The 20,177-nt window shown below is 42.1% G+C and overlaps 1 pseudogene; it reads right to left on the bottom strand.

Annotated features, from left to right (window-relative positions):
• LOC108702379 overlaps nucleotides 1–13,149 on the bottom strand; it is a 31,033-nt pseudogene extending 17,884 nt beyond the window's left edge.
• Nucleotides 13,150–20,177: the final 7,028 nt, after the last annotated feature.

The raw sequence follows: 20,177 nt of genomic DNA on the forward strand, positions 1-20,177 counted from the left end.
ATCAACATTACATATGACATCAAAATGCAATATCAAAACCACCACTTGGACAGACCACTCTCTAGTAGAGTTTTCGCTCCAGGAACAGCACCAATTTACCACTAAGCCCCCTTGGAGACTCAATAATGACTTGCTAACAGACAATACTACCCACAAGCAGGTAGAGGTGAACATAACTGAACTTTTCTCATTAAATGACAACTCGAACATAGCAGACCTAACTCTGTGGTGTGCCCACAAGGCAGCTATTAGAGGACAACTGATCAGTATAGCATCATACAAAACTAAACAAGCAAGGGAAAAACAGGAACAACTCTTATTGAAAATTAACACCCTTGAACAAAAAAAACGTATAACCCCATCAAAAGCTATAATAGAGGATCTGAACAAACTTAAAGAGGAGGTAAACCTCCTTATTCTGGGTAGATGTCAAGCGCAGCTTATGAAACTTAAGAGCGCGACCTACATTATGGGAAATAGGGCCTCGGCTATCTTGAAAAAACAACTTGTTCAACAAACCTTACAGCATAGAATTGGGAAAATACAAGATGCCTCCCAAAAAACTAGAATTAATCCTAAGGATATAGCCGACACGTTCGCTAAATTTTACAGCAACTTGTATAACCTTGAGGACGAACCTTCCATAAAACTGCCCGTAGAGGAAGACATAAATAAATTCCTAAACAAGCTACAATTGCCGATAGTTCCTGTTGAAGCTATGCCACCTCTAACCAAACAAATTACGACTGCGGAAGTCTTGGAAGTGATTAGGAACATGCCAAAAAACAAAGCCCCGGGCCCTGACGGGTATACGAACATGTATTATAAAAAATTTAGTAATGTCATAGCTCCCTATCTTACAAGAGCTTTAAACGCGGCAGCCACACAAGGGTCTTTTCCCCAAGAAATGCTTAAAGCTTATATTTCAACAATCCCCAAACCAGGAAAAGATGAAACGCAGTGCTCTAATTATAGACCTATATCACTATTAAATGGTGACATAAAAATCTATGCAGCAATTCTAGCGAAAAGACTCCAACCGATATTAGCAAAAATTATCAATAATGACCAAACAGGTTTCATACAAGGCCGTCATATTCATGATAACACTAGAAGGCTCATTACCTTAATACAACAAATGCATAATAGACGATTACCATCACTGGTGTTGGCATTAGACGCAGAAAAAGCGTTTGACAGAGTGAACTGGCTATACCTCAGGAAAGTCCTAGAAAAGTTTGACCTGCCCACCACATTAATCACTGCAATTATGGCCCTATATTCTGACCCGACAGCTCAGGTCACAGTAAATGGCTTTCTGTCAGACCCCTTCTCTCTGTCAAACGGGACTAGACAGGGGTGCCCGCTTTCGCCTATTATTTATGTGTTAAGTATCGAACCACTAGCCCAAGCGATCAGACAATTACAAAGTATTAGAGGGTATTACAATAGGCCCCCAAGAACATAAAATATTACTGTTCGCTGACGATATTGCATTAACTGTGGCTAACCCAAGTATTGCATTGCAGGAACTATTTGATTTGACCGAACATTTTGGCTCTTTATCCTACTACAAGCTCAACACCACAAAAACACAGGCTTTACCAATACTCATGCCAAAATCAGAGATTGAGTCACTTAAAAGGGACTATAAACTTGATTGGCAACCTACGGGAATCAACTATCTGGGCTCAAAGATCACGGCGGATCCTTCTCATTTATATCAACAGAATTATGCGGAACTGTTGAGAGACATTCAAATGACACTCCAGAGCTGGAAAACTACCTATATATCCTGGCTAGGTAGGATCAACGCAATAAAAATGCTACTTATTCCCAAAATCCTATACAAGTTCAGGACATTACCTATCCCACTATGCAGGTCTTTCTTCCATCAGATTCAAAGAGTACTTTTCACGTTTATATGGAACCAGAAGAAGCCGAGAATTTCAAAAGCCATCATGTATACTAGCAAAAGGAAAGCTGGGCTAGCGTGCCCTAACCTGCACCAATACTACAAAGCTATAATCCTTGATCAAATGACAGACTGGCATCTACCAACCGGAACCAAACAATGGGTGGACATGGAGAGGTGGATATACCTTTCAAACATGGGACATAAAGTTATAGACCACGTCTGGTCTATGACCAAGCACCAGAAACCACTTACGAGCACGCTACCGCACACTATACAGGCAACGCTACAAACTTGGTACACAACCAAGTCTAACCGGCTCATAACCAATCCCCCAACTGCCTTTATGCCAATCCACATACTGGAAGGGGCTATTCCAGACCTGTGCCTAACTCAATGGCAAGAAGCAGGCATCACCAAAATGGGAGACTTATATGATCAGGACGGTCTAGTTACTTTCTCTGTGTTGCAAAGCAAATTTAAAATATCGAATACACAATTGTATACGTATATACGACTAAGGCACTATATTCACTCAAACAAATGGAATGGCTTACAACAACCAACCCTCTTTGATATCAAATGCTGGGCACCCAAGGAAAAAAAGAAAGGTGCAAAATCCATATACGCACTATTCCAAATGACCGACCAAGACAAACCTTTACCGGCAATGGAAAAATGCCAATCTGAGCTAAATATCCCACTTAATACGCAAGTATGGAGACAACTGTTCCTACAAACGTCGAAATACTCACGAGCATTAAACCACCACGAACTCACTGTTAAAATTATGTACAGATGGTACATGACACCTGACAAAATTTCGAAAGCCTATCGCAATATACCAAACCAATGTTGGAGATGCCACTCAGGAGAAGGATCCTTATGGCACATATGGTGGACATGCCCAATAGCACAAAAATTCTGGGAGGAAGTAAATTCTATTCTAATAGACATTACAGGAGATAAAAGAAGTCTACACCCAGCATTGGCTCTTTTGGGATACGAGACAGAATCGAGAGACAAAGCTACAAAGTTGAAAATCATGCGCCTCTTACTAGCAAGCAGATGCCTACTAGCAAGAAACTGGAAGACGACCAGTTTACCCAACAAAATACAGATACAGGCTGAAATAGAACGGATGACCTTATATGAGACTACCTTTTCCCAACTTGCTTAAAAATACCAAAGTGCTAAATTACTCACCTGCATTAATGCGAGCGAGACCAGTACTCCAAATTTTCTCCTTCTTCTTTTTTCCTCCTTCCCTCTCCTCTTCTCTTCAAATTGATGTAAATTCAAAAAACTGTTAATAAAAAAAAAAAAAAAAAAAATTCATTCAATGAACATTAAAATCTCCAACATTACAGCAGCATATCACAAAACTTGGCTGCCCACTTGACGTGTCTCTTGGCACCCCGCCACTTCATCAGAAGCGGTCAGCAGCCTACCTCCACCTCTCTTAAATGTGCACTACCCCCATCCACCGCGTTCAACATTAACCCTTTTGCATCTACTCAGGATATGGACTCACTGCATGGGATGGCGCTGCATGTGTAGCACGCTGAAGCCTGTGAATGTCCGGTAAGTGCTCCCACTAAAATATCTGTACTGGACTTAAACATGTTAAAGAAAGTGGCAAATTCAAATTAACAGCTTAAATTCACAGGGCAGAAATGAGACATTAAAACAGGTAACTGCCACTGACACTTTGGGCCTAGGAGAGACTGAGCCCTTAAACAGGTCACTGTGATTAGAAACTTTAAGCTTTAGCCCCATCTAGGCACAAACAGTTCTAATGCTTGAGCCCAGGTTTCCTTTTAATCCACAACAGAAAGCCATAGAACCTGAAAAAAACTTACTAAGAGCTCTGAGGTTCCAAGTTTGTCCAGAGAAAGAGACTGGATACGGGAGTGGTGCACACCCAGCTCTCTGTGAACCCCAGAACATTCAATGCAGATCAGGATTCCCAGATTAATGGATAACCACATGGGATCTGAAAGCAAATTGAAACTTAATGGTGGATTGTACAGGTAAATTAAGTGTGAATCACAATTTGACTATTGTCCCTACAGAGCATCAGGCACTGTGTATATTTTTTCAATTGGTGCAGCCTTCTTACTTACATTTATTATACAGGGGCCGATAAAAGCTGCCAACAGACTGAGTCGGCAGTTTATTGGTCCGTGTGTGGGACTATCCGACGGGCTTTACCGATCGGTATCTGGCCAATCTCGCTCTGGCAGGTTAAAAAATCCCATAGTATTGCGGCCGCATCTGTGTGTGCATGCGGACCCTAGGGCCCACGATCGGATCAGCCCGATATCGCCCACTTCAATGTGGGCATATCGGGGATATATCTGCTTATTTGGCGACGTTGCCAAACGAGTGGATCTCTACGTCTATAGCCACATTAACAGCAGTAAAGATACTAGTACAGACACCTAGAAGGAAAGATGTCCCTCTGTGAACATGGAAAAGTATAATAGGGTATTTTATTAGATACACTAGATACCCCTAGGAAATAGAGTTTATGGTGTAACAAGAGATGTTGTGGCACTGGTGTGCTTACTTGGAGATACGCAGTCACAGCACACAGAATTCCCAGGCATGCGGCGAATATCTTCTATGATGGCCTTAGTGAGATCTTCTATACTGTTCTCCTCACTAGGACGTTTCTCATGGAAAGCCATGTTAAGCGCTTCCTGTTTGCTGTTTGTCAGCACAGAGATCCACCTACAATACAAGTGGGGTTAAAGCATACAGGTTTCACCCAGATGTGTAAATAGAGGCCCATGGACCCTGAACCCCTTACAACTCATTTTATGCTGTTGTCTATGCACCCACATCCTCTACCACTCAATGTGATCTTGTGCTCAGCCCTTATCTGCAGCCTCAGCTGAGGTTTGATAACAGCATCTTATTTACTTTGGCAGTTCAGCTCTTTTCGTGACTTTGGCTTTTCGGCGGTTCAAGACTTCCGAAGAGGCGGCCCGGCTATTTCACAGCCAGGCCCTCCTTTAGGCCCAGTACAGGGGTACCCCCCTGATGGGGCTCTGCTCATGGTCCCAAGCTATTTACCAACTTTCACTTACGCTGTACACTCTTGTTCATCATCTGCCAAGAAATGGTATGTGCGGTTATCTGAAATTTAAAAAAATAAATAACTCTTTTCAATTAAGGAAAACAAACACATTTCCAGACACGGATATTCTTCGGTTGCCTTTTCACCTAATAGATCCATGTATTTATAGTGATGTGCATTTAGCTGCAAGCAACACCTGAAACAGAATATACAGATCAAACTGTCTAAATTTCTATTTGGCAGATATTGTGAGAACTGAATTCCTCTCAACAGATAGAAATGTGTCGCAATATTTTTTAAAAGGTCTTTATTTAACCAAAACACAAAAACAACTTTGGCATTATTCACAAAATAAATCAGTGGGGTGGTGGCAAATCAAACAGTCCGTTATTTCCTACTTAGTGGTATTCAGCCTTCTGTTGGGGAGACTTTGGCATTTCTGGGATAAGAGGGATCAGGGTCCTAGGGGAGTGCTGTTTACTCTCTAACTTGCGGCCTCAACCAGATCTCTCCACACCTTATAATATTTGGCCCAATACTGATGGACACACTGCCAATATTCTCCCATACATGTGCCAGGCAGCAAATATCAGTTGGTGTATGGCCACATACAACTACAGCTCATTGGGTGACCTCTACCTGCAAAGCCATTGTTACAAGTAGGACTCAAGCCCCATTGTGACTGTTGCTCATTAACACGTACAATACGTTTATAAATTAGCTACGTACGTGTGATGAGGTCAAAACATTTCTTATCCTCCAAGTTTGGCTTCACTTGACATGTGAGAAGGTTTAGTTTGGCTGGTGGACGGTTTGCCTGCAGGGAACATACAAACAGACATATTACTAAATATCATGGAGTTCCATAAAGGGGGAAAAGGGGCATTATAAAGATCAGTGTTCATGCCATGAATACATGCCTTGAATTGCACTTATTTCATATTTAAAAAAAAACAAACACGTACATTAACCAACGTGGGCATGAATTTGCGCCTGCACCCATTTTATGTTGGTAAAAAAAGTCAATATTTACATGCACACTAGCACTCTGCACATGTGTTAGTAAACAAGCCCTATAGTATATAATATGAGTGTAGTTACGCCAACTAATGAGATGCTGCGGCTGCTCAAGACATAAAGGAACTGCCAGATTATTAAGTGCCAGTTCAGTCAGTGGAACCAAAAGCAGAAGCAAAGGGGCAGAAGGAGGGTATAAGGCTCAATTACCGTTCCATGGGCGATAGTCAGGTAACAATTCTTTACAGAACACTTCCTTTTCTGCCAGACCTTTCGCAGCCTGTAATGGAATAAAGACACAGTTATATTGCCTAGCTGGGTGTGTTTGTCACCAACGCACACGTCTGTATACCAAGTGTCGCTAAGGATTCTGGGAGTGGAAGCAAAGCCAAATCAACTACCACTTATTACACAGTACTGGCTGTTGTTATAGGTTAAACAGACAAAAAAACACAAGTATTACAAGCAGGTATTTAGGAGGGACATACCCATCACTCTTCTTGTACAGGCTGCCATGTTTCTCTGTCCCGTACTGAATGTTTCCCTGCAACTGATGCATATGGTAGAGGGGTGGTTTGCTGATTGAATCCTGTAGAAATCAACAGAGAATACACATTGCTTACTTAGGGTAAAATGCACAGAAACACCGAAGAAAGAAAGTATTTTAAAGTAATGACAATATAATGTAGTGTTGCCCTGCACTGGTAAAACTGTGCTTCAGAAACTCGACTATAGTTTATATAAAGAATCAGCTGTGTAGCAATGGGGGCAGCAGTTCAAGCATAGGATACACAGAAGATAACAGATAAGTTCCAAAGCATCCCATTGTATACTACAGACTTCTATCTATGTATAATATACCATATCTATGTATGTAATATATATATATACTGCAGACGATTTCTACTGTGTATCCTGTGCTAGAATGGCTGCCCCCATGGCTACACAGCAGCTTGTTTATATGAACTATAGTAGAGTTTCAGAAGAAAACACACCAGTTCTGCCAGTGCAGGGTGACAGTATATTATATTTTCATTACTTTAAAACACTTTTTTTTGGTGTTACTGTTCCTTTAAATGGAAGCCATGCACATGCATAGAATAATGATTTCTTATTTAGCATTTCTATTTCTCATTTCAAGTCATTTTATGACATATAGTTTTGCTGCCCAGCTACAGCTTAGCCACAATGATGCTCTCCTACATTTTATCAGTATCCGTCTCCATTATATCAGCAACACATAATTGGGGGTTGGGTTCCAAAGAGGTAGTTAATTCTCAGTAGCTGAAGCACAGACAGAATGAAAGTACCCCACTGGCACAGACACGAGGCATCACAAAACCCAGAATGTCAGATGACTGAAAGGATTATTGACTTTGGTTCTTGTGCCAGTGGCGCAGAGCAGTCTAAAGAAAATAAAAGGCTGTTCTTTGATATTCAGAAAATACTAAACTCTAGCAACAGGTAAAATGAAATTTGAAAAAAAAATAAAATCAATGAACTTACTCTTCTGAGCTTTGGGAAGCGAGGAATCAAAGAAATAGGCAGAAAGAAAGGGATTAGCATCCAGTAAACACAGTACAGCAATAACATCAGTACCCTCCCTGCATACTTACCTCAAAGAAAAACATGCTTCATTTTATTTTATTTCCTGAAAATCTGTCAACTGGAAAAGCAAGCAATACGGCAGTTTCTAACAAATAGTGTGTGTAGCCTATTTTTACCCATACGCAAAACATTTTTTGTTTGGCAACAACTTTGACCCAGACTAACAAACAGCACAGCAACAGCAATGTTATTATTAGCATGAGGCAAGTGAGAATTTCCTGAAAAAGCATCACTTGAATGTTAAATGCTGGGCAGCACTGTGGCTATGGGTAACAGGTATAGTAGGGAGAGATGGTGCCTATAATAACAATGGGATAATAGACTCTGGGAAGGGACTGTGACTGTGGGATAGCAGGTATAGTAGGGAGAGATGGTGCCTATAGTAACAGTGGCATAATAGTCTCTGGGAAGGGACTGTGGCTGCGGGATAGCAGGTATAGTAGGGAGAGATGGAGCCTATAGTAACAGTGGGATAATAGTCTCTGGGAAGGGAGTGTGACTGTGGGATAGCAGGTATAGTAGGGAGAGATGGAGCCTATATTAACAGTGGCATAGTAGTCTCTGGGAAGGGACTGTGGCTGTGGGATAGCAGGTATAGTAGGGAGAGATGGTGCCTATAGTAGCAGTGGGATAATAGTCTCTGGGAAGGGAGTGTGGCTGTGGGATAGCAGGTATAGTAGGGAGAGATGGTGCCTATAGTAACAGTGGGATAATAGTCTCTGGGAAGGGACTGTGACTGTGGGATAGCAGGTATAGTAGGGAGAGATGGTGCTTATAGTAACAGTGGCATAATAGTCTCTGGGAAGGGACTGTGGCTGCGGGATAGCAGGTATAGTAGGGAGAGATGGAGCCTATAGTAACAGTGGGATAATAGTCTCTGGGAAGGGAGTGTGATTGTGGGATAGCAGGTATAGTAGGGAGAGATGGAGCCTATAGTAACAGTGGCATAGTAGTCTCTGGGAAGGGACTGTGGCTGTGGGATAGCAGGTATAGTAGGGAGAGATGGTGCCTATAGTAGTAGTGGGATAATAGTCTCTGGGAAGGGAGTGTGGCTGTGGGATAGCAGGTATAGTAGGAAGAGATGGTGCCTATAGTAACAGTGGGATAATAGTCTCTGGGAAGGGACTGTGGCTGTGGGATAGCAGGTATAGTAGGGAGAGATGGTGCCTATAGTAACAGTGGGATAATAGTCTCTGGGAAGGGACTGTGGCTGTGGGATAGCAGGTATAGTAGGGAGAGATGGTGCCTATAGTAGCAGTGGGATAATAGTCTCTGGGAAGGGAGTGTGACGGTGGGATAGCAGGTATAGTAGGGAGAGATGGTGCCTATAGTAACAGTGGGATAATAGTTGCTGAGAAGGGATTGTGACTGTGGGATAGCAGGTATAGTAGGGCAAGATGGTGCCTATAGTAGTAGGGACTGTGGGAGTACCTACAATGGGGCCCTGATTCCTGATGGAAATGGAATCTGAACAGATTAATCAACTCTGTATGCTCCTGGTTTTCCATTTTAATCGGTATAATTTTGGAGTCTGTCCTGCTGCCTGGCTGTTTATCCTGCATCAGCATATTAAAAGAAGCGTCACTCCGAGCGATTAACACCCAACAGGGATTATGATTGCTATTTCCCATAAACTCCCAAGGATTAGAACATGGAAAGAGAGCGGCAATGCAGATGTAGAAAGTGCTGTGTGTGCCATATATGTGAGGGTTTTTTTTAAAAGGAAAAAAAAGGCTTTTTTACCATTTGCTTCCCTTTCTGAGCACATAGGTTGTGGGATGGGAAAGGCTGTTACATATTTTTAAAGAGGATCTATGTCTATGGGAGCAATGCTAGCTACCTGACTGGGGCTGCAGATGCCTTGAAACAAACTCCACTGTAATCTGTCATTGCAAGAGTAGCCCCAGAGATGCGCAGACTTGTGAGATGCACGGCACCAGTTTGCTACACTCAGCTGCATTTTTATTTCTTATTGTGGTCGGGGGAAACACCACACATAATGGGCATCAATAGTTGTATTTTTATTTTCAACCTGAACGGGGGTAGTACATAGGTAGTTCCTTGCAAAGACACTTGCCTTGGGTTTCCCTTAGTTGCCCTACAGGCGCCACATACAGAGCAAGTAAGTAAATGGGAATACAGGGAATTTCAACCCTTAAACCCCCTGATTAGCAGCTTCTCTTTGATATGTAACTGTGTTTGTATATATGCCACGTTTGTGTTGTTATTGTATTGTAGAGCTGTACAGCACTGTGTATATGAGGGCGCTGTACATATTTAAATGGTAATGTGCACAGGAACCTACATGCGTGAGTATGAACAGGGCAACACAATCTCCATGCTTAAAGGAGAACTAAACCCTAAAAATTAATATGGCTAGAAATATACTGCACTTATTGCACCAGCCTAAAGTGTCTGCGTCTCAATAGCAGCAATGATCCAGGACTTCAAACTTGTCACAGGGGGTCACCATCTTGGAAAGTGTCTGTGACACTCATATACTCAGTGGGCTCTGAGCAGCTGTTGAGAAGCTAAGCTTAGGGGACGTCACTAATTATCCAGCAGAAAATGAGATTGGTCTGTAATATAAGATGATGCTACAGGGCTGATTATTAAATTCTGATGCTAATTGCACTGGTTTCTGTGCTGCCATGTAGTAATTTTCTGTATTTATTACTAATCAGCCTTATATAGTGATATTTCTATTCTATGTTTACTGTATATTGTGAGTGGGTCCCTAAGCTCAGAGCATGTGCAGTGAATCAGCAGAAAAGAAGATGGAAAGCTACTGGGGCATCTTTGGAGACACAGATCTAGAATGGGTTCTAACTGCACCATGTACCTACACAAACACAAATACACTGGATTTAAGCGTATTTATGCACATGGCGCAGGCTTGTCTACAAGATCAGGTGTCCATCAGCCTAAACTACAGCTTTTTAACCCATGCAGTGCAACGACACCTCTCTGTATAGCTACTGCCCTGTCGCGAGCATTGCCAATAGAATATTCAACTAAAGGATAGGGTTATTCGGCACTCAAAGGAGTCCACAGGGCCAAAAAATATTAATTTAAAAAAATGAGTCTTTATTAATCATAGTTAAAAGTATAAGTGCAGCAGGAGCCCATGATTAAGTACATTGCAGGTACGAAACGCGTAGAGCCTATGGAAATGCACTTATACTTTTAACTATGAATAATAAAGACTCATTTTTTTAACTAATATATTTTGAGTATCCTTTGAGTAGCCCTATCCTTTTGTTGAATATTCTGGTTTTCCGCTCCCTGAAGCTGGGGGTCCAGGGCTGGTGCACTTGGACCACGTGTTCAACTTGGTGAGTTATTTACTTTGCTATTCTGGAGCGCCAGCCAATACTTGTTTTGGCATTGCCAACAGCACATGCAATATTTGTCCAGTGTTTAACACTCAAAATGCCAAGGTTGCTCACACTGCAAATGTCTTCAGAAACCAGAAATTCAATTAACCCTAGTGGAGGGTCCCACCAGCAGTATAAAGTGTTGGTATAGCATCTTCTGCATTCCCACCTGCACAATAGGGTTAACCCCATACCAAAACGAGCACACACCTCCGCTGCCAAATGCACCACAGGGTTTGTTACCTGAAATGGCCATAGCATAACAGTGCTCCTAATACACCCCCTAATTGCCAGCACACACAGCAAGCCTGCAATCCAATTGAGACCACCTGGTGCGTGCGTCCCCGTTTGCGCAAGACCGCTCGGTTCGGGTTGCCTGGGGCGCCCAGCAGGCACTGCCAGTACACCCTATCCTACACCCGTATGTCTAGGAGACCCTGCCCCAGGGTATAATGAAAGAGTATGTGGAACTGTAAGTTGATTTGGTGGTATCAGTTAACCCTAAAGTTCACACACAGCACGTTTGCGTTGTAACCAGTAGCTAGGGTTGCCACCATTTCTGGAAAAAAATACCGGTTTTCCTATATATTTTGCTTTTTTCCCTATTAATAACATTGGGATCAACCATTATTTTTACTGGCCAGGCCGGTATAATACTGGCCAGGTGGAAACCCTACCTGTAGCCCAGGTGTAGCTCAGTTGTAGCTCAGGTGCAGTGGTGTAACAAGATGTTACTGGTGCCCACAGCAAATTCATTTTAGGGCCCCAACATATGCAGAGGTTGTCCTGTTTTATAAATATATGTTCAAATTGCTCTGTATTTTGGCCTCATGGGACCCCCTATACTTCCTAGTCCCCCCTGCTTCCTTTATAGTTACGCGCCCCTGCTCAGGTGTACTCCAGGTGTAGCCCGGCACAAGCACAGCATATCTGCCACCAGGATAAGCTATTACTGTAAAACTGTACCCCCCCCCCCCATAGAATAACTGCTTAGCTGCCACAACAAGCACAACATCCATACTGTACAAACATACTATACATACAGTACTACATACATACTATACATACAGTACTACATACATACAGTACTACATACTATACATACAGTACTACATACTATACATACATACAGTACTACATACATACAGTACTACATACTATACATACATACATACAGTACTACATACATACAGTACATACTATACATACATACTATACATACAGTACTACATAAAGTACATACTAAACATACAGTACTACATACTATACATACAGTACTACATACATACAGTTCATACTATACATACTATACATACAGTCCTATATACATCAGACAAGAACTGACACCTATATTGCAGGGTTAACCCTTTCGTGCTGCACGCTGGGTTTGTGCTGACAGTGTTTAACCCCTAGCTGTCCATTGGGGGCCGCATGTATGGAGTGTTCCTTCAAATGAACCGCTTGTTTGCCAGCACAGACTCAACACTGCACCTAAGCAGAAAACAGAGTGAGGAATTGCCCCCAGTAGCTGATTCATGCTCCCCCCTCCCGAAGTAAATGGGAAAGCGCAGCAGGTACCTCCTCTACGCCCGCCACTGTGTTCCTGCAGCTTCCCATTCTCTTATTGAAAGAAGAAGTGGTGGGGGAGCTGTGGTCCTCCAGGGTCTCTGAGATGAACTCGCTGACTGTGATGATGTCGGGCATGTCGCAGCTGCCGGGGTGGCACGGGCTATTATGCGATAGTACAGGGGTGTGCAGGCTCTCAATGGACAGTAGCGCAGTGTGGGGAAGGGGAATGCAGTACAATAGTTATGGAAATGTCTGAGTGTCCGTGCAGCTAGAGAAGCATCAAGTCCAAACTGAATGTAGCAGCAGCCCGGGCTGTGACTAGAGAAACCAGCTGCAAGCGCCTAACTGTGCATCTCCCTGCGCAGCTCAAGGAAAAGGGAAGTGAAAGGCGCAGGCGCAGAGCGCACGAGAGGGGGTTGCACCAGGTCTGGAGAGAGGGGGCGGGAAGGATGAGACTAAGAAGATTTGGCATGGGGGGGATTTAAGGTGCTGGGAGTAGGAGTCACAGGGAAATGGCAGAAATAGATGCGGGTGCTTCTAGGGATGGCACAACATGACCCCTATATAACCGAACACTCGTACAATAATATCCTGTTTGTCTAATTAGCCATTCCTTTAGGAGCATGATGCAAACTGCACTGGCGTCTGTTTAGCCATGCAGTAAATATCTTTCTCCAATTGGCCTAATTAAAGCACGTGTTTAAACACCTTATACTTATACTTTTTTGTGTTACAGTTTCCTCTTGATATGGCAAAGACAGTGATCAGTTGCAATTGATCTATATTTCTGTGGTTATGAAATGATTTGCTTGTGGTTGATGCCTATTTCTGGTTATGATGTCGAACAGTCAGGACTAGATATTTGCCACAAGGCACTGTAACAGGAGTGGCAAAAAAGTGCACAATTATTATGTTTACTGGGAATTGCTGCCTGTCCCCCAGTCCCCGCTGCCCAACAGTGTGTCCTGGTGTCTGCTGCCTCCATCACATTCCCCCAACACTACATATGTCAGTATGTATTACTTTTTCTTCTGCCTGGTTGCTAGGGAATTGTTGAGGCCCTAGCAACCACATAGTTTCAATTCCAAACTGGAGAGCCATAGGGATGTAAATTAAATATTTAAAAACTGCAAAATTCTTAGAAAACCGATATCTACATCATATTAAAGCTCTTGAGTCTTGCCTTTAAAATAAGAGGGTGTAGCAGAGGGTACAGTAATCAGCTGTGATGTGGCCCCAAGGCTTAGCTCATAAAAGGGGTGAGGAGTGGGTGGGGTTTGAGCAGGTCACAGGCGAGGTTTTGGCATATTAGGGGCGTGGTGTAGGCAACTCAGGGGTGTGACCATGTGTGATAGGACCATTTTTTCCCCACAGGATTATACTTGTTGAAAGGGCCCAACCCTGCAGGGGGGCAGTTAGTTTTTAACTTAATAATATGAGCCCCCATAATTACTGATGGGAGCTATGGGGAAAGTAATTCAGGTGCTGGAAATAGGAATAATGGAAATTCAGATCTGGGGTTAGATTTTAGAATGAACAAGGGATTTACAGGGCAGAACAACGGCAGAGGAAATCTATGGTGCTTCAGATGGGAGTAAGGAGAGAATGTTGGGTGCAAGGAGTAGAAGGGATGGGGAAATAGCAGAGGGTGATCTGAAAATTGTCATGTGGGAGTGAGTAGGGCATTAGGGAATCAGCAGAAAAAAAGGAGTTTGGACAGAGGTGTAGAAGGGATTTAGGGTGCAGAAAAAAGTAATTCAAGGTAATGTGTTATCTACCACTCTCCCGCAACTCCTCTTTCACTGCAATGGTGGAACAGTAAATTCACGGATCTGCACACACACACACTATTATCTGCAGTCGGGACGTGGCCCCTCTTTTTATTATACCACTAGTAAGATCAACGTTTCGGGGGGTTCAACCTCACTTCATCAGGATCCAGATAATAGTGTGTGTGCGGATCTGTGAATTTAATACTGGTGCAGGAAAAAGAAACCTTGCTATTCTGTTTTGCAGAGCAGCTGGAGGACAGGCCTGGACTGAGAATTAAAAAAGGCCCTGCCATTTCAGGTACACAGAGGCCCACTCAGCCCACACAGAGGCCCAAACAGCCCCCACCAGCCCACTAAATACTGACTTTCTATGGCACCTTATAGCAGCCCCTCTGGCATTTGCCAGAACCCACAGATTGCCAGTCTGCTGGAGGGCCACATATTGGGCGTAAAGGGGAACTATTGCAAAAATGAAAATTTAATACAAGCTTCCTCATACGGAAGTAAGAAACTTTCCCAATACAATCAATTAAAAATTCTGCAATGTTTCTGAAAGAATCAAGTTTATATTTACTATTCCTCTCTGTTCCTCATCATCTGTTTCCTCTTCATTCTTTCTTCATAGGGGGAGGGCTCCCTTTCCTAGCAGATGAATTAGAGCTCACTCAAATAACTGATTCCAGTACAAACAAAATCTAACAAAATAACTGCCTTTTGCACAAATTCTGCATGTAGAGAGACAGGATTTCTGGCATTGTTAATAGAGTGAGCTGTAATACATCTTCTAGGCAAAAAGAGCCCCTATAAGATATAATAGATCTGACACTCAGCTTTTGTATGAAGACAGAGTAAAGAGAAACAGATGCTGAGAGAGAAATAGTGAAGATAAACTAATTATATTTCAGAAACAATACAGAATGTTTAATTGATTGTATTGAGAAAGTTTCTTATTTCAGTATGATGAAGCACAGTGGCGGAACTACCAGGGGCCAGTGGCGGAACTACCGGGGGAGCAGGGGGTGCAATTGGGCCAGGGCCCGTACCCCCTCAGGGCCCCCCGGCAGCTCGCACCCTGCCGATTTCCGGGAAGATAATTGCGTACGGTGGGGGGTGGGGGCCCAGCTGCACGTTTTGCACCCCCTCTAGTTACATTACTGATGAAGCATAAATTAAATTTTCATTTTCACGATAGTTCCCCTTACAAAAAAAACTTCCTACCCAGATATGATTAAAGTGCAAAAGAAATCAAGATCTTATTCTATATCATTTTTATGCAAATGAGATGCAAATCCAGCCTAAGAAGCAGCTGTTCTTCCAACACAAAGAGAAAAATGACAGGCTTCTGTTTTTTTGTTTTTTTTTAATAAATCTTGTGATCTTTCCCTTTCACAACAGGTTTATTTTCTCATGAGATATTTTTAATCTAACATATGGAGAGGCTCAATATGTAGCAGCCCAATGTCTTGTCTGGATATATGGCCATTGCCTGATCCCTTTATACAGGGGCTGCCGTTGAGTCTCTGGGTATAGGTGGATGTACCATGACTCATGTATTTAAGGGCTGCCATTAAATACCCCATTGGACCTCTGGCTTTAAATGAATGGTGCCTTATTTTGCCTTTATTCAGGTCTATCAGTACATACCCAACCAGATCTCTGGGGTCTCATACAGAAGGATATTCCATGAAACCGTTATTAAAGGGGTGGTTCACCTTTAAATTAATTTTTTTATTTTTTTGTTCAGGTAAGTTTATTGAGCATAAACAGAATTATACAGCACAATAACATTTTTCATGGTACACATTGGATCTGAAACACGATTCTGTGTTACAGTTTTCAATAAAGAGACAGTATTATGCTCTCTTCCTAGAAACTTTGCAATTGTTTACAGTGTTTAATTTTTATAACTTTTCATTTTTTGCCTTCTTCTTCTGACTCTTTTCAGCTTTCAGCAATAACAATGTTATTGTTACTTTGCATTATTTATCTTTATAGACAGGCCTCTCCTATTCATATTTCAGTTTCTCATTGAAATCACTGCCTGGTTACTAAGGTAAACAAAACCCTAGCAATGAGATTGCTGAAATTGCAAACGGGAGAGCTGCTGAATAAAAAGCTTAATAACTGAAAAAACTCAAATAATAAAAAATGAAAACCCACTCTCTACAGCATACTAAAAGTTGGTTTAAAGGCGAACAACCCACCCAAGGGGTGTTTCACCTTCAAACAACTAGTTTTTTTTCAGATAGATCACCAGAAATAATGACTTTTCCAATTACTTTCTATTTTCTATGTGTGACGTTTTTCTAATACTGGTGTCATTTCTCTCCTTCTGAAGCAGCTCTGGGAGGGGGTCGCCGACCCTGTAAACTGTTCTAAATGGATACATTAAGTTGATACATTTCTTATCTTTGGCCCTGCTGAGCAGAATCCCTGAGTTTCATTACAGGCAGCTGTTAGAATTGATACAATAGTTGCTAATACTCCAGAGATGCTGCTGAGAAATGTTTCAACTAAATGTTGCAAAACTGTAACAGTTTAGAGTCTGCACCTGAATTACTGAGCTGCCAGACTCAAACACCAGAGACACAAACGTTCAACTTTAAAGGAGAAGGAAAGGTTAAATCTAAGTAAGCCTTATCAAAAAGGTCCACCTAACTATACCAGTAAACCCTCAAAGTAATGCAGAGTCCTCTGTCAAAATAAACACTGCAATTATTTCCTTCTATTGTGTACACATGGGCTTCTGTATCAGACTTCCTGTTTTCAGCATAAACCTCCACGGCTAGGACTTGAGCATGCTCAGTTTGCACCTCTCTCCTCCCCTTCCTGCTGTAATCTGAGCCCAGAGCTATGAGTGAGCAGGGAGAGACTCAGGCAGGAAGTGATGTCACAACAAGCTAATATGGCAGCTGCTATCCTAAACAAACAGAGAGCTTCTAGAGCTGTTAACTCAGGTATGGTAAAGCATTCTGCAGAATAAATATAGCATTTTTGCTTGCACAATTGCAGTTAATCTATTGGCAATAAAATGCCTCCGTAGCTTTCCTTCTCCTTTAAACTTCGATTTTGGAAAAACAGTAAAAAATAAATAATGGAAAGTAATTGAAGAAAGTCTTTACTTCTGGGGAACAATCTAAAAACAACTGAAAGGAGGGGTCAGTTGGATCTCTTGGTATAAATATAAAATGACCACTCAGACCGATCCTAGTTGAACTACATGAATAAGTTAGGTCTGGAGTTCATTCACAATTCCAATAGGTTTAAAATAAGGGCCATATCGAGGAGGAAACTGAGATGGCCAACATCACCCTAAAAAGCTGGAAATTTAATCAAATTAAAAACTGTCAAATAACATACCAACATTTAGCATTTACAACAAAAGTGGTTTCTTAAAAATAATTTGGAGGGGTTATAAATAGGGCCTTGTGTGCCCTGCTTGTACAATGGGCTTTTCTAGGAACAAAAGCATCTCTTGAACACAAAGTGAATTCGCCGTCAGCAAACAGCTGCCAGTTCCGTGGAAAATCCACAGACAGAAAAGATGGAAAGTTGGACCTGGGCTCATCAATTCAATAGACAGTCCTGGGGTAGGGAGGGTGAGCTTCCCAAACGCTGCTTAATGGAATCACATACAGGCAACACTTTCCCTTGCTTTAATCACCAAATTAAACACATAATGAGGCACAAATAATTACCCTCTGCAGTCAGAGCCATAAGTGTTGCAGATCTGCCCAAAGCAATGAACTTGGATCCTACACAGCCGCACCCTTATGCATTGTCTGCTCTCTGCTGGTGAATGGGTTAAAAAGGTTCCATTCAAATTTATCCCAGCCAGTGACTCCATAGGAATGCTGTTTTTTTTTTTTTTTTTAAGCACTGAGCGTTCCCAAAACTTGACTGCATTGCCCCCCCACCCTGCAGAAGAGCCCCATTCTTGAGTGGGGGAAATTTACAGTGTTTAGTCCCCATGGGTTAGATGGGAGTTTGCAGTCTTTGTATGTGTGACCCCTAACAAGCGAGTCTCCTTATAAAATAAAGCTCTCATTCATGAGTATCTCTCTAAATAAGTCCAATCAAGAATGAATGGCATTTAGACTGCAGCATTTTTAGCTGGGTTGCTCAGAGGGACAATTTTAGCTCAGTGCAAGCAGAAGTCATACAAATCTGATGCTTTTTTAGGGAGGCACAGAGTAGCAGGGACCAGTATTGAACCATCAAATAAGGAAGGTGGTCACACAATAACTGTGTGCAAGGGCAAGTGCAGTAGCAATATAATAGAGTCAGCAGACCCAGATGCTGCTGGCAGGCCCATGGGTATCCTAGTCTAGTACTGAGTTCCATTACATACAGTATGTTCAAAACATGTCCTCAATGCTGGGCCAAAAATCAGGGTTGAAACACAGGGGCATATTTATCAAGGGTCGAATTTCGAATTGAAAAAACTGTGAAATTTGAATTAAAAAAAGACCAACCGTAATTAAGTTGAAGGTTTTTTTTGGGTCACATAGGTCAGTTTTCAAGCGAATAGGTCAAATTTGAATCGTTCGAATCATAGGAATAGCGAATTCGATCGAATTTGATTCAAACTTTTTCCAAGTTCACCAATTGACTCCAAGTGGGTTCTAGGAGGTCCCCCATAGGCTAAAACAGCAATTCAGCAGGTTTTAGATGGCGAATGGTCGAAGTCGAATTTTTAAAGAGGCAGTACATGATAAATTTCGATATTTGAATTTTTTAATTTTTTACAAAAATTTGGACTATTCCCTAGTCAAAGTACACAAAAAAATCATGTTTCCGATATTTTTTTCATTTGAAAATTCCTTGATCTTTGATAAATCTGCCCCATAGTGTAGGCAGCATAGGGGCATAATGGCAGGCGGAATGATCAGTGGGAATAGCAGTAGGGATGTGGTCTGTGCCAGACAATCAGTGGAAGGGGGGGGGGGTGGATGGGGGTAATGTGCAGACCCAGTAATGGGATGGTATTCACGCAGGGGAATAGGACAAGCAGTATTATCTTGAGCTCCAGTACTGCTTAGCCCAACTCTGCCCAGAATAGTTTTGAAGATATTGGAGGGATTTTCATGCTGACATGTCCCTACCAACCAAATACCTGGCCCCACCGCAGCCACTGGAGATATTAGTCTCGCATACATCAGCTACTGTATATAGGGTGAAGTGTGCATGAGCTATGAGGCTGAGCTGTGACAGTGGGACAAGATGAAGAAGGTAGGACATCATCATCATCATCATCAATTATTTGTGTAGCACCAGCAAATTGCCCAGCTCTTTTATACTGTATATGCAAAATGCAATTCAGTTACCAATTCATAAAACTACTTCTAGGTGCCTCTAAGTCAGCAGCTTGTCAAACTGTAGGGTTGGCCCCTCTAAGGGTGCGCAGAGCCTTGTATGGAGCCTTACGGACAATTACAGACTTATTTAGGAAGAAGGTCTTAATCTGTTCCAGATACTCCCAAAATGCCCAATTTAAAGGTCAATCAGAGCAAGACTATGGATGAACGCTTCCTTGATGTCCTAGATATTGACTGAACTATGGCTGAAAGGCCATAACAATTATCACCTTATAAAGTGCTAAGAGGGGTCCTGGATAAATGTTGGCGTTAAAGAGGGACATGAATGGAATTAGAAGACTGCTGCTCTGAGACATGCAGTTAAGCACAGACAGACAATTGGAGACTAGTGCAAATGTATGTAAGGAATCGAATAATAAAAGACAGTCTACTCTGTGTCAATTTTCCATAAGTAAAGAGATTGCTCAGTCTGCTGTGCACTTGGGTGGCATAATAATCATTTCATGATCAATTTCA

This window comes from Xenopus laevis, chromosome 9_10S (assembly GCF_017654675.1).
Source record: "Xenopus laevis strain J_2021 chromosome 9_10S, Xenopus_laevis_v10.1, whole genome shotgun sequence".
NCBI classification, from domain to species: Eukaryota; Metazoa; Chordata; class Amphibia; order Anura; family Pipidae; genus Xenopus; species Xenopus laevis.